The 16,271-nt window shown below is 36.4% G+C and overlaps 1 pseudogene across 1 annotated transcript; it reads right to left on the bottom strand.

Annotated features, from left to right (window-relative positions):
* Positions 1-9,453: 9,453 nt before the first annotated feature.
* Positions 9,454-11,021, bottom strand: LOC308239575 (T-complex protein 1 subunit delta-like; annotated as a pseudogene). The gene has a single exon. The product of its transcript is annotated as a T-complex protein 1 subunit delta-like (transcript).
* Between the last annotated feature and the right edge of the window lie 5,250 nt (positions 11,022-16,271).

Raw genomic sequence — 16,271 nt, 5'->3', positions numbered from 1 at the left:
GGCTCTGCCAGTTTCTAGCTGTGTAACCTTGTTTTCTCACACATTAAATACCAGATACGTCAAGATCTAACCCATAGTATTCTTATGAGGATTATTATGTTAATTTCTTCAAATTATTGTATTTATTTTTCAGTTGACTCTCAAATTTTTTCTGTTGCCTTCCATAAAATTGTTACTCTATTCATATTGTCTGCCATAAAATTGTTACTCTAGTCTCATGGTTGCACATCTTATTGCTTCTTTTATATGTTTTATGCCAATGCTAGAATTAAAAAATGTTTTAAGTGATAATAGTAATGGTATACATCTGAGTCTTGTTCTTTCCTTTAATAAGAGCATGTTGAATCATGATCATGGTTTTTTGAGACAGATGTGCTTTATCATATAAAAATATATGTTTTATTCTTACTTTACTATGAGTTTTGTCAGAAATTGATAGTTCATTTTCTTAAATAACATTCTAACATTTAAAGGAAAATCATGTGCATGCATGTGTGTGTTATCTCATTTGATCTATTAAGGAAACCATTATAATAATATATCTGCTAATTCAAAATCAACTTCACATTTGTGGAATAAATTGTGCTTGATTATGTAACATGGGTCATTAAATATACTCATGAATTTCATTACTTAACATTTGAAATTATTGCATCTACCTCCATAAATCAGCTTGGTTTTTAGATTTCATCATTGAGCTTTTTTGGCAAATTTTGGTGTGAGGGTAGTTATATTTGATTCAGAAAATAAAATGGGAATTTTACATCTTTATCCTATGGAAGAAATTAAATGGCATGTGAATTATCTGTCCCTTTTGTTTTTGAGGGAACTTGCCTAATAAAGTCATCTGGACTAGGTAAATTGTAGAGAAGCATTTTTGATGATTTTACCATTTCTTCTGTTGTTACTTCTGCCTATGTTAAAGCAATTTGATAACAACATTTCTTCTAAAATCTACATACTAAAAATGTAAAATTTATTAAGCTATATTTATTTGCAGAACTTTAAAAATTGTCCTCTGTATCTATGATTATAGCCTCTCTACCATTCCTAATATTGCAGGCCATGCATCCCTAACAGGAGGTGAGTTCTCAGACCGCATTATAGTCTTGGTAGTAGGCTAGGAATTATATGGCCAGCTTAAAATTCAGTGAACATATTAGAATTGAAGATAGCAGAGTCTACTTGCAATACATGACTCTCTCCCCCTCAGCATCAACAAATGTACACAGTCACAAGATCCCCAGTCTGTTCTTAAATGTTTGTGAGCTTAAAGAAGGAAAGATAGTTAGGAATTGGAGCTTTGCCTTTTCCCCTGAATCTTGTGGAACATTCCAATTGGGGAGAAGTGTGACAGGAAAGTGAAATAAATGCATGTTTTTCAGTTTTCTCTTCTGTTCTTTTTACATTTAGTGGCTTTCTGAAAGAATTTCCCTTAGATTATGCTAGACATTTTCATAAAGAAGAGTACGGCTATAAAGGTCATATTTTTTCTCTTATTTTGTGCTTTCACTCTAAAAATCCTTTACTCTTTATATTATCAATATATGTATACTTCTACATGTCACCAATTTTGGGAATGAATCCAAAATATTATAAATTTGAAATATTTGCCATATTCCATAAAATTTCCTGATTCCAAAAGATTTTATTGTGATATTTTAACTTTGCATTGGCATAATACTAATGCATTCCCAATGCATATACTAATTTTCTTTGATGTTTGGTCCCTGCTACCAATTACTGACTTTGGCTTCCTTCAAAAGAATAGATAATATGAAATCTAAAGCTGAATGATAGTTCTTTAAATTAGCATTTCTGATACTTCATAATCTGAATGATATAGATATCACAAACAAGTGTAAGAAATCTAAGATACTTAATAAAATTGATATTTGTGTTATTAATTTTTTAAATGTTTTACAACATAAATTGGTTGATAAATGAAATCCTTTGTTGAGGGCAGTTTATAACATTATCACTTTTAGAAATTATTTTCTAATCTAAGAAAATGTTTTAGCACACTCTAGTGGCATAATTTGTAATTTACCATAAAATAAAATAAAATCCTGTTGCTCATAATAAATTAGACTAATAAGTTTTACATATAAGTAGCTTATATTATAGTAGTAATATAGATGTATTCTACAATAAATGAATATTTGCTACATATATTTGTATTTTATAATTTAGTGTTATTTTCTTTTAATTTCTGTGAGGTTTATCTAATATTTAATAATCCACTGAAACTTTTTTAAAATTTTAAAATAATATGACTTCATTTGAAATATTTGCTTTCATATATCTGATGTGGAAGTCACCAATAAATGCTAATATTTGTGATATGGATGGAATTTTATAATACTTGTTATCCTTTTACCCCAAGTCAGAAGTGACTATATTGCAGTTTAGCTATATACATTTCTGGAGTTAGCCAAAGGGTACCTTCCTCCAGAGAGCCAAGTCCACCCATGGCTTTTGACCTCAACTACAAGCAGAGTCTAGTTACAAAGTTAGAAAGAAAAATCCACACAAAACCACCTTCACTTCTGACACTAAATACAAGTTTGGAAGTTTCCACAAACCACCCTCAGATTGATAATTCTTTAGAAAGACTCACAATGCTCACTACAATCTACTATTGTTTATTACAATGATTTGGTATAGGGAATCAGCTCCCAAAAGTGACACATAGGGAAGAATCTAATATGGTTCCAAATGCAAAGCTAACCTTGTTTTCAGGATATATTACCTTTTATTTTAGTCATCTTAGTCTGAAAAAAATGCCATAGATTGAATAGCTTATAAACATCTGAATTTTTTTTTATCATTATTCTGGAAGCTAAGAAGACCAAGGTCAAAGTGTCAGTAGATTTAGTAGATCTGTTGAGAATCTGCTTCTAGATTCATAGACTGCCATCTTCTCACTATAACCTTACTTTTATAAAGTAATTATTCCATTCTTGAGGACTACACTTCCCCAAAGCCCACTTCCTAATACTATCACACTGCGAATTAGATTTCAGCATATGAATTTTGTGGAGAAACAAACATTCAGACTATAGTAGTCTCCTGTCATTAATGTATGACAATGCACTAAGGATACTAAAATCCGGGGTATTTACTTGAACTTTGGTATTCAGAGTTTTTACTGGTACTTCAGTAGGTAGGAATAATTAATTGATTGATTGTTCATGTGGTTGAAGACCTACTCTCTGCAGGTCTGGCTTATATCACCTGGTCCAAGGGGTCTACTATGAGTCATCTTATTGGTATAAACCAATAGGTGTGGTCCTCAAGGTCAACAATAAATAATGCACATTCATGTTTTCAGACTATTCCAAGTAATTAGAGTTTACCACATACAAGCTGAGGGTAAAGGTGAGAATTCTTCCTGGGCAAAACCAATAAGAAATAATAGAGTAAAAAAATGGCCAAAGGAAAGGACTATTTGGTACCTCTATAGCAGAATTTTCCTAGAATGACTTTAACCACTTACACTTTCCAACTATCATGCCAATTTTAGAAAAAAAATGGCTAAAATAGATCCACACATTACAGTTTTCCTATTGACCACAGCCATATAGACCTAGTGCCCTTTAATAATGATTTAAGGCCACTAAGTAATATATTTCTTTTCAGACTTTTTCAATTTGCTACCTGTAGTCATGCAAAGATATGATCTTCCTTCCCTACGAGGCCTTCCCTTTTCTTCAGGAATTTGTGATTTTGATAGAATTGGATTCAAGTTCTGATGTTGCCTCTTATTGTCTGTGTGGCTTTGGACAGTTTAAGCAACCTCCCTGAAGATTCATTTTTTTCCCTGCAAAACAGAAATAATAAGAGCACACTCATTGTACTGACAATGGCAAGGTTATATGTGGTAAATCTTTAAACAATTTCAGTGTTTTATGATCACCTGCACAAAGGTGAAATGAACCCTTCCCAATTAATAAGTCAGATATTTAAACTTAGGACATATCACACACCTTGATAATTGCTAAAAAAATTACTATCCACTCAAGAAACTTCTATTTAGAACAAGGCAGGTACAATCTGGTTGGGAATGGCAAAAGCATATCAGAGAGTTGGTTTGCCTTTTGTAATGGCTACAAAATAGGTCTGAAGAATGGATCCCACTGGTAGGCTAAAGCTGTTAAGTTGCTACAGGATCCAATATCTCAAGAGACAAACAGGTTTCCATATATATTGCACCAGATATGTGGTGGTATGGAAAGGAAGGGTTGGGACTTAAATGGTTTCTACACTCAAATATCAAACATGGATTCAAACTCTTCATTACTATCAGGAATAACAGATGCACAATAAATGTAAGTGCCACTCCTAGTAATTTTCTTAATGACTATTCTGGGTACTGGAAATATCAGGGGGAACATTTTGTAAAGTATAAGATTGTCATTAAGAAAATGACTAACATAAGCATAAAAGTTCTAATTCATGCAGATAGTTGGACAGACAAATTTTTCTCAGTACAGATTTCATGGAGTAAAGGAACAATGTCACCTATAGTGTAAGTTTTGTTGACTTTGTTCTCTATTAATACCAAAACACTAAGCATTACTGGATCTACTTTTTGATATGGTGTAAATGATTACTGATAACCATGAACTGAACAGATGAATTGTCTCACAAAACATTTTTTCCTCATGGAATATATATATCATTTAGACAAAAATGTATCTCACATAAAAAATAGCCTGTTATTTCCCACAATATGTTAACTACACAATTAAAGAGTCAAGCAGGGGCTGGTATACACACACACACACACACACACACACACACACACACACACACACACAAATATACATACAGTTTGAATTTAATTTAGAAACACATTAAAGGAGTTACTAGAGTTACCAAGAGCAATTACTGAAGAATAATAACCACACAAGTTTTGGAATGTACTTACTTATAAACATAAGACATAAAATGATACCATGAACTCTGAAAAACTTATAGTGAAGTTAACATTTTAATTTCCAGTTTCTACTGTTAACAATTAGTGATAAGTTGTAAGCATTATGACCAAAAGAACAGACTATTTTGATTCTTCTTTTTCTCCATATGGTGGTGTGTTTTTTTTTTTTAATTTTATTTCCTACATAGTTCTTGGATCATTATAGTCCACTAGTGGCCCAGTGCACAAATTCATGCACATTGAAAGAAAATTCATTAGAAGAAATATTTATTTTATTTTATTGTTTAAAGTATTACACATAGTAGTACATATATTTCCTTTTTTCCCCATTGACCTTCCCCCAGCCTCCCCTACCCCCTGTCACATGCCCTCATCCCACCCCTGCCCCGTGTCTTGTGTCCATTGGTAATGATCATGGGTACAAGTCCTTCAGTTGATAGAAGAAATATTTTAATATTGCTATTCACCCTTTCTCTATAATAGAAGTGTCAACCAAATTTATGATAGACAATGACAGATCGAAACACACGCGTGCTATTGGTACCAGCAAGAGATTTATATGTATTGTGCATGCACAAGTCAACTTATCCTTTTATATATATAGAATAAACTTGCTTAATTAGACCTGCTTTCTGATTTAGCTAAACTTTTTCCAGCCCAGTGAAGCACCCTAACTTCTCTTTCAGGTAATTGTCAGAAACACAGCAGTAAAAATCAACATGAAGCACATTATTATTATAGATCATGCAGGGAGAACAAAGGGTAAAGTATTTAACTGTAGCAGTGTGTGACTATATTCTGTGCAGTGAGAAAACCTGAAGTCATTTTCAAGGTACACCATTGCTTACTTCTTTTCAGTCGGGTCAAGTTTCTAAGTTTTCTAAATCTCCATTTTCCAGCTAATGAAAATAAAATAGGATTCCACTGAGTCTCCTATCTACTTACTCCAGGACTTCTGTGTGGATCAAATGAGATGAGGCACAGGAAAACACTTCACAGACATTTGGTTAAAGTGTAAAATGTTTCCACCTGGCTATAAAGCAAGTCATATTCCTGAGCTCAAGAAACTATAAGGAGGCTAGTTGCTGGGACAGGAAGCTGGGCGTTGCTACATGACGTCATTACCTGGTGCCCACAGCTACTATTTCCAGGCTGGGCTGGGCTGTGGGCTGCCTTTTGCGTCATGGGGTCTCAGCAGCAACGGCTGCAATGTGGTGGGGTGTTGCTCCGGGGTGGTAGCAGGGCCTGTGTACCACTTAGGGGAAGCCAAGTGTTGCTTTGTGGGCACCAGGTCTGCAGTTCCATTTCTCTGTAAATGACTAGTGCACGTTACGGTAGCTCCCGCATTGAGTGTCTGCCCCCTGGTGGTCAGTGCATGTCATAATGACTGGTCAGATGGTCAGACACTTAGCATATTAGCCTTTTATATATACTGATTCTGGAATGATCATTACCTTAGAGCATGGGTATTTTTTTAAATAGCAAAAGTGACATACAATAAATGCACATATTTAAATTATACAACTTAATAAGTTTTAACATGTGTATACACCCATGAAACCATCATCACAATCAGGAGAATGAACATTTAATCACCCTCCAAAGTCCCTTTGTAAGCCCTCATGCATGCCTATTCCTGAGCAACCCACCCCAGGCAACCACTGATATGCTTTCCATCACTGTAGATTAGATTGCATTTTGTACAATTTTATATAAACACAATCATATAATATGTACTCTGTTTTGCCTGGCTTCTTTCATTCAGTATAATTATTTTCAGATTCACCTATGTTTTGGGATATATCTAATTTGTCTTTCTCTTGTTATTTTGTTAATTTACCAATAAATGTTTACCCATTTGCCTATGGGTAAGTGTGTGGATTAGTTTCTGTTTTTTATTATTACAGATGAAATTGTCATGGATCTTCATACTCAATACTTTATATGGCCATATGATTTCATATCTTTTGGGTAAAAGCCTAGGAATAGAATGGCTGGGCCATAGGGTATATGAACACTTACATTTATAAGATACCATTAAATTGCTTTCCTAAGTGATTATGCTATTTTATATTCCCACAATGTATGAGATTTCTAGTTGCTCCACAAAAGGATCCTTTTTAAGTCCAGCCCTCCACTGTTAAATGATTTGTATAACCAAAGGAAGTAGATTAAAATCATCACTTATTTAGAATGTGGATCCCATTGTTGGTTGTGGAATATTCTGAAAGTGTAATTGGATCCTGTTGGTCAATGGTCTTCTTCAAGTCTATTATATGCCTTCTGATTTTATAGTTAAGGTTCCCTCAATTATCAAGAAAGGCGTATTGAAATATTTTACTATAAATCTATATTTGTATTTTTTTCTTTGTATTTGCATTTGTTTTCTTTTTCTCCTGTAATAAATCATCATAAACATAGAGGCTTAAAACAATGTACTTTTTTAAAATCTCAGAGTTCTTTTAAGTCAGTCACCCAGTTTAGCTTGGATGGTTTCTCTGCTACAGATTTCATCACTAAAAAAGCTGTAGTACATTTATACCATGGAATATTATGCATTAAAAAAGAAGGATCTCTTTCCCTTTGAGACAGCATGGAAGGACCTGGAGAGTATTATACTAAGCTAAATAAGCCAGTCAGAGAAATACAACTATCCATGATCTCACTCATATGTGGAATCTAATGAACAAAATACATCCAGAGACATAGAACCTTGGAACAGACTGCCAAATTTTAGAGGGTAGATGATGATGGGAGTATGGGGTGGAAGGAGATTAACAGGGGAACTTATATGCATATATGCATAGACCATGGATATAGATAACTAGAAGCCCGATGCACAAAGATTCATGCTAGAATGGGCTTTCCTTTCCCTGGCTGCTGGCACCGCCTTTCCACTCCAGCCCAGCCCCTTTCCACTCAGGCCCCAGAGCCACCTCTTTCCACTCCAGGAGCTGCCTCTTTCCGCTCTGGCCCCACCTTCCCACGCTGCCCAGAGGCCCTGAGAGACTGGGGTGGGCAGAACGCCTGCATCGTCACCATGGTGATGACGCAAGTGTCCCGCCCCCGTCACTTGGCTTCTGTGTATGCAAATTAACTGCCATCTTTGTTGGGTTAATTTGCATATCACTCCTGATTGGCTGGTGGCATAGCGGAGCTACAGTCAATTTACATGTTTGTCTATTATTAGGTAAGATAGCATGGTGAGGGCCTGGAAGGGGTAGATGTGGTCAATGGGAATAAAAAAGGGTACATCTGGACCTAGCCAGTTTTGCTCAGTGGATAGAGCATCAGTCTGTGGACCAAAGGGTCCTGGGTTCAATTCCAATCTAGGGCAAGTACCTTGGTTGCAGGTTCCTCTATGGCACAGGCCCTGGTCAGGGCTCATGCAGGAGGCAACCAATCTATGTTTTTCTCTCACATAGATGTTTCTCTCTGTCTTTCCCTCTCTCTTCCACTCTCACTGAAAATCAATGGAAAAATATATCCTCAGGTGAGGATTAACACAACAAAAAAAGGACAGCAACTTTACAGAGTGCCCTCTCGCACTCCAGGACCCCTCGGGGGATGTCAGACTGTCAGTTTCAGTCCAATCCACACAGGCCAGGCCGAGGGACCCACCTGCCACAGTGGCCGCGCTCACTCCGCAGACGCCCTTTGAGCCCCAGCACCACACCAGGTGTGGCCAGCCGGGGAGGGACCACAGGAGGTTGGCTCCAGGGGGTGTCCAGCCCGTTTTGCCCACTCCCACCCTGCTGGCCACCTTCTAATTAATTTCATTTCAATGTGCACGAATCCGTGCACTAGACCTCTGGTTAAAAATAAAATAAATGAAAAGTAAGATAATAATCTTTGATAATTAGGGTGTCACTTTTGAACACAGGAAAACCTAACAGAATTATATAATTTCTACTGAATATCATTTAAAACATCTTATACAATCTTGGAGTTTACTACTATGCTGAAATGTGAAAAATATAAAGAAGGAAAGTTCCACTGTACACCATCTTATATCTCTAGCATGCTTCAGGATTCTTATATGGTACCAAATAAACCTTTGGTATATGGAGTTTCCTGCTGATTTGTTTTGAAACCAAAACTTTAATATTTTCATTAAACTGTGTCAATACAATTTCAAGTAAATGCAAACTGGAAGACCAGGCCCAAGAATTCATAGGGAAGCAATATTCCAAACAAGAAACACCAGTGATCTTCCACTCCAGCCACACTATTAGTGGCCATGATGGTGCCAGTCAGCCACTGTTATCCAGATTACTGAGTGTTTTCCACATTATCCATTTCCAGGATGCTCTAGACCAGCCTTGGGCAAACTACGGCCCGCGGGCCAGATCCGGCTGTTCTATCCGGTTCTCTTGCTCTCCCCTCCCCTCCGTTACTTTAAATTTATATTAGTTCACACAAACACTCCATCCATGCTTTTGTTCCGGCCCTCCGGTCCAGTTTAAGAACCCATTGTGGCCCTCGAGTCAAAAAGTTTGCCCACCCCTGCTCTAGACAGTTCCAGTTGCTAGAATCAGTGCACTAACTGAAACCAACAGAGGCTGGACAACCAGTTCCTCCAAAATATTGGGAATACCACCCTTTTGGACATTAATGCATGTAGTTTTTTCTCCTTGGGCATACCGGTTTCTTAGTTCTGTTACTGTAGACATGGGATTCAGGCCAACATTTTAAGCTAGTGTAGATGGAATTACTTCCATACCATATGCAAAATCATGAATGCAGTAGGATTCCATACCACTCAATGTTCATTAATATTCAGTTAACCATAGAGCCAACTCTATTTCTGGAGCATCACCTCCTGCAATAAGAGCTCTGTTCTTCACTAAACAGAGAATGACACATAGGGCATCATGAATGGAGTGCTCAGCTTCTTCAATAACCAATTTGTTAGAACCACGAACAACAACTGTAACTGTTTTTCCAGGGCTTGTACAGCCTGTAATCTTGAGCAGTTTGCCAGAACCATTTAAATTGACCTCCTCAGCTAACTCAGCTGTGAACTGTTCAATATGAGCAAATGGCCTGGTTCCAATCGTCTTACAAATGAATTCAATATCTTCTCTTTCAATATCCTTAACCACCATAATCTTCATTTTGTTTAGGAAATGTAATGCAAGATCACTTAGAGCATCTCTTAGAATATACTTTTGTATGAGAAGAACATTACATCCTGTTTGTTTGTTTGTTTGTTTGTTTTTTAATTCACTTCACTAAGTTTAGATTATTGGCTTTCTCCTCTCAAAACACTTGGTCCATCTGGACATAGTCAGAAACTACTATCTGATTATCCATATCTGTTTTGGGAGTAGATAAGCAAAACGGAATAAGCCTAATTTTAGCTTTTTCGACTCTGGTTATACCAGAATTTGCCACCTTCTGAGAGAGCCAACCCTTCCACCAACTCACAGTCATGGATTGTCCCACCAAGTTTCTTAACTATTTTAATCTCTCCAAGATATACACCAGTAGCTGTGTCTGGGTCAATCAGTTTCATAACTGCATTTACACTCCGTGGAGAAAGCAGACTTGAATACTGAGAGACAACCTTTGAGTTCAATGAAGTGGCTGCACTATTTAACAAAGTTTTTCTGTCACTCAGCTCCACAGGTTGAGACATGTAAACCAATACTTCAATACCCTTTTCCAAAGCCTTCTGAAATGACTCCAAAATGATAGTTCGATGAATCCTTTTCTGAAGAAGCTTAGTACAGGAATCTAAGAGAGAGCCAGCAATGATGACCACAGATGTAGTGCCATCTCTTGCTTCTATATCTTGTGCCTTAGACAACTCTACCAGCATTCTGACTGCTGGATGTTACACTTGCATTTGTTTCAGAATGGTGGCATCATCATTTGTAATGGTCACATCGCCTTTTCCATCTTGAATCATTTTATCCATTCCTTTTCATCCAAGACTTGTACTAATAGCATCAGCAACAGCTTTGGCTGCGGAGATGTTGCCAAAGCAGATCTGGGCCCACTTATCCTGGTCCTGATAGGCGCTTTTGTGGCAGCCTCCTGCAGCCATGGCGGGCACCCTGCTCCAGGATGCCATGTTCCTAAGGCATGGCGAGCTGGGCTGGATCTGCCTGGGGCTGAGAAAGAATGGATGAATGTGGATTCTGGCCCTCCTGCTGATTTTTAAGGAAGTATATATGCTCCCAGGTAATTTTTATCCACATAATCTTTATTGCTCTAGAAGGTCAGCAAAGCTGAACTGAATGTTGATTCAGGAACATTTAAAAGTTTCAAGCAAATCATGATGATAGATGAAAATAGTCAATTTATGAATCTGCCTTTCTTACACTAGTCAGTAGCAAAGAGTAGATATTGAATTCAAGTACTTAATAGTAACCTGGAGTAATGTCATATTAAACGGAGGCATATTTCCTATTTTCAAACACCGATGTACTTTATTTTATTTTATTTTGGTTTCCAAAAATATGATATGAAGCTCATTGTATAAAAATAAGTAAACACTCCACTACTACACATTTTCCTGAACTGCTTTCATGGCATCACAAGCAGAAGGCCATCGGTGATGTCTGAATGCACACATGCAGTAGAAAAGTAAGATCATCAATGAGTTCAAAGGGGATTATTTTTCATTTTCATTGAAATCATCAGTTTCTATTTCTCTCTTTTCAACTTTGAAAAATGCATCTATTCTTACAATTTAATACTCCCTTTTCATATAAATGACTGCTAACCCTCTCATCAGTCTCCAGTTCTACTTACATAAAAGACATCTCCACTTAGATATCTTGATACTTCAACTAAACATGTCTAATAATTTATTTTCCTCCTTTCCCCAAAATTGGCACAGATTTCTTTTGTTGTTAGTGTTGTTATCATCCTCGGTTAGCCTAAACAGCTAGTAAGGGAATCACTCCTCCTCTACAATTCTCATATATAACATATCTCAAAGTGAAGTTAATGACTCCATCAATGATTTACTTATCCATATCTTCTTTGATATCTTGCTCGCCCTTACGATCCAGATGAAATCTCAGCTTTTTCTTTTCTTCTTTCTTTTTTTAAATTTTATTTTATTGCTAAAAGTATTACAAAGGGTAGTACATATGTCTCCTTTTTTTCCCATTGACTTTCCCCAGTCTCCCCTAACACCCAGTATCTTGTGTCCATTGGTTATGCTTATATGGATGCATACAAGTCCTTCATTTTGATCTTTTACCTCCTCCCCGCAACTTTCCACAGCCTTTCCACTGTATTTAGACAGGCTGTTCGATGCTGCTCTGCCTCTATATCTATTTTTGTTCATAAGTTTATAATGTTCTTTATTATCCATAAATGAGTGAGATCATGTGTTATTTTTCTTTCATTGACTGGCTTATTTCACTTAGCATAATGCTCTACAGTTCCATCCATGCTGTTGCAAATGCTAAGAATTCCTCCTTTTTTACAGCAGCGTAGTATTCCATTGTGTAGATGTACCACAGTTTTCTAATCCATTCATCTGCTGATGGGCATTTAGGCTGTTTCCAAATCTTAGCTACAGGGAATTGTGCTGCTATGAACATAGGGGTGCATATATCCTTTCTGATTCGTGTTTCTAGTTTCTTGGGATATATTCCTAGAAGTGGGATTACTGGATCAAATGGGAGTTCCATTTTTAGTTTTTTGAGGAAACTCCATACTGTCTTCCACAGTGGATGAACCAGTCTGCATTCCCACCAGCAGTGCACGAGGGTTCCTTTTTCTCCACATCCTCACCAACACTTGTCCTTTGTTGATTTGTTGTTGATAGCCATTCTGACAGATGTGAGATGATACCTCATTGTTTTGATTTGCATCTCTTGGATGATTAGTGACTTTGAGCATGTTTTCATATGTCTCATGGCATTCTTTCTGTCTTCTTTCAAAAAGTACCTATTTAGGTCCATTGCCCATTTTTTGATTGGATTGTTTATCTTCCTTTTGTTAAGTTGTATGAGTTTCCTGTAAATGTTGGAGATTAAACCCTTATTGGAGTTAACATTGGCAAATATGTTCTCCCATGCAGTGGGCATTCCTATTGTTTTGTTGATGGTTTCTTTTGCTGTGCAGAAGCTTTTTATTTTGATACAGTCGCATTTGTTTATTTTCTCTTTAGTTTCCATTGCCCTAGGAGCTGTATCGGTAAAGATATTGCTGCGACAAATGTCTGCTATTTAGCAGCCTATGACTTTTTCTAAGATTTTTTTGGTTTTCCATCTTACATTTAAGTCCTTTAACCATTTTGAGTTTATTTTTGTGTATGGTGTAAGTTGGAATAAAAAAAGCATCCAAAATTGGAAAAGAAGAAGTAAAATTGTCCTTATTTGCAGATGACATTTTTTTCAAGTATCTGTCCAGTTTTTCTAGCACCATTTATTGAAGACACTGTCTTGTTTCCATTGTATATTCTTGCCTCCTTTGTCAAATATTAATTGAGCATACTGGCTTGGGTTGATTTCTGGGTTCTCTGTTCTGTTCCACTGGTCGATATGTCTGTTCTGGTGCCAGTACCAGGGAGTTTTGAGAACAGTGGCTTTGTAGTATAACTTGATATCTGGTATTGTGATCCCTCCTACATTGTTCTTCTTTTTCAAGATTGCTGCAGCTATTCAGGGTCTTTTTTTTATTCCAGATGAATTTTTGGAGAGTTTGTTCTAGGTCTTTGAAATATGCTGTTGGTATTTTAATGGGGATTGCATTGAATTTATAGATTGCTTTGGGTGGTATGGGCATTTTAATGATGTTGATTCTACCAATCCGTGAACATGGTATATTCTTCCATTTGTGCATGTCTTCCTCTATCTCTTTTTTCAATGTCCTGTAGTTTTCTGAGTACAGGTCTTTTACTGCATTAGTTAGGTTTATTCCTAGATATCTTAATTTTTTGGTGCAATGGCAAATGGGATTGTTTGTTTTTGTTTTTTGTTTTTCACTTCTCTTTCTGTGAGTTCATTATTAGTGTATAAATAGTCCATAGATTTCTGGGTGTTAATTTTGTATCCTGCTACTTTGCCAAATTCACTTATTAGGTCCAGTAGTTTTTTGATGGAGTCTTTGGGGTTTTCTGTGTATAGTATCATGTCATTTGCAAATGAGGACAGTTTTACTTCTTTTCCAATTTGGGTGCATTTATTTTTTCTTCTTGTCTGATTGCTATGGCTAGCACTTCCAGTACTATATCGAACAGGAGAGGTGAAAGTGGGCATCCCTGTCTTGTTCCTGTTCTTAGGGGAAATGAGTTTAGTTTTTGCCCATTGAGCATGATGTTGGCTGTATGTTTGTTGTATAAGGCTTTTATTATGTTGAGTTATGATCCCTTGATTCCCACTTTATTGAGAGTTTTTATCAAGAAAGGGTGTTGGATTTTGTCAAATGCTTTTTCTGCATTGATTGATATGATTATGTGATATTTGTCTCTCAGTTTGTTTATGTGATGTATCACATTTCTTAATTTGCAGATATTGTACCATCCTTGCATGCCTGGAATAAATCCCACTTGGTCATGGTGTATGATCTTTCTAATGTAATGCTGAATTCGATTGGCTAGAATTTTGTTGAGGATTTTAGCATATATGTTCATCAAGGATATTGGCCTGTAGTTCTCTTTTTTTGTGCTGTCTTTATCTGGTTTTAGAATTAAGGTAATCCTGGCTTCATAGAAAGAGCTTGGAAGTGTGCCTTCCTCTTGAATTTTTTGAAATAGTCTGAGGAGGATAGGTTTTAGTTCTTCTTTGAATGTTTGGTAGAAATCCCCTGTAAAGCCATCTGGACCAGGGCTTTTGTTTGCCAGAAGATTTTTGATCGCTGCTTCAATATCTTTGGTAGTTACTGGAATATTCTGTTTTTTTTTTTTAATATTCTTCTTGATTGAATTTTGGGAGCTTGAATTTTTCTTGGAATATGTCCATTTCTTCTAGGTTGTCCGTTTTGTTGGAATGGAGTTTTTCATAGTATTTTTTCATAATCCTTTGTATTTCAGTGGGTCTGTTGTCACTTTACCTCTTTCATTTCTAATTTTCTTTATTTGGGTCCTCTCTCTTTGCTTCTTGGTGAGCCTGGCTAGAGGCTCATCAATCTTGTTTATCCTTTCAAAGTATCAGCTCTTGGTTTTGTTAATCTTTTGTATTGTTTTTTTGTTTTTTTGTTTTTTTTTTTTGGTCTCTATGTCATTTATCTCTGCTCTGATCTTTATTATTTCCTTCCTTCTGCTTACTCTGGGCTTTTCTTGTTGTTTTTTTTTTCTAACTCTTTGAGTTGTAGGTTTAGATAATTTATTACCATCTTTTCTTATTTTTGAGATTGGCCTGCAGAGCTATGAACTTCCCTCTCAAGACTGCTCTTGCTATGTCCTATAGATTTTGGATTGTTGTGTTTTCATTGTCATTTGTTGCCATGATGCTTTTTATTTCTTCTTTGATCTCTCTGGTAACCCAATCATTGTTGAAAAGCATGTTATTTAGCCTCCAGGTGTTTGATATTTTTATTGTTTTTATTGTAGTTGATTTCTAGTTTTATGCCATTGTGATCTGAGAAGATGCTTAATATGATTTCTATATTCTTGAATTTGAAGAGACTTTCCCTGTGCCCCAATATGTGGTCTATCTTTGAAAATGACCCATGTGCACTTGAGAAAAATGTATATTCTGTGGCTTTGGGGTGGAATGTTCTGAAGATGTCAATTAATTCCATCTGATCTAGTGAGCCATTTAGGATTGATGTTTCTTTGCTGATTTTTTGTTTAGAGGATTTGTCTCATGGGGTGAGTGTGGTATTAAAGTCCCGTACTATGACTGTATTTCTGTCAATCTCTCCCTTGATATCCTCCAGAGTTTTTTATGAATTTGGGTGCTCCTATAATGAGTGCATATATGTTTAGCAGAGTTATATATTCTTGTTGATTTGCTCCCTTTAGTATTATGAAGTGGCCTTCCTTATCTCTTGTTATGGCCTTCACTTTGAGGTCTAATTTGTTGGATATAAGTATTGCTACCCCAGCTTTTTTTATTATTATTATTATTTCCATTCGCCTGAAAAACCTTTTCCATCCCTTCACCATCAGTCTGTGTGAGTCCTTTGTTCTAAGCTTGGTTTACTGTAGACAGAAGATATACAGGTCATGTTTTCCTATCCACTCAGCTACCCTATGTTTTTAATTGGGGCATTTAATCCATTTATATTTAAAGTTCTTTTTGGAGGAGAAAAATGGCGGCGGAATAGACAGACGTGTTCTGAGCCTTGTCCCAGAGCAGAAAGAAAGAACAGCTGAGGGTCGCACTAGGAGTGTTTGTTGGCAAGTTGGGGGACAGCT

The sequence above is a fragment of the Plecotus auritus genome (genome assembly GCF_963455305.1).
Source record: "Plecotus auritus genome assembly, chromosome: X".
NCBI lineage: Eukaryota > Metazoa > Chordata > Mammalia > Chiroptera > Vespertilionidae > Plecotus > Plecotus auritus.
This window is presented reverse-complemented; position numbering and strand designations above follow the sequence as displayed.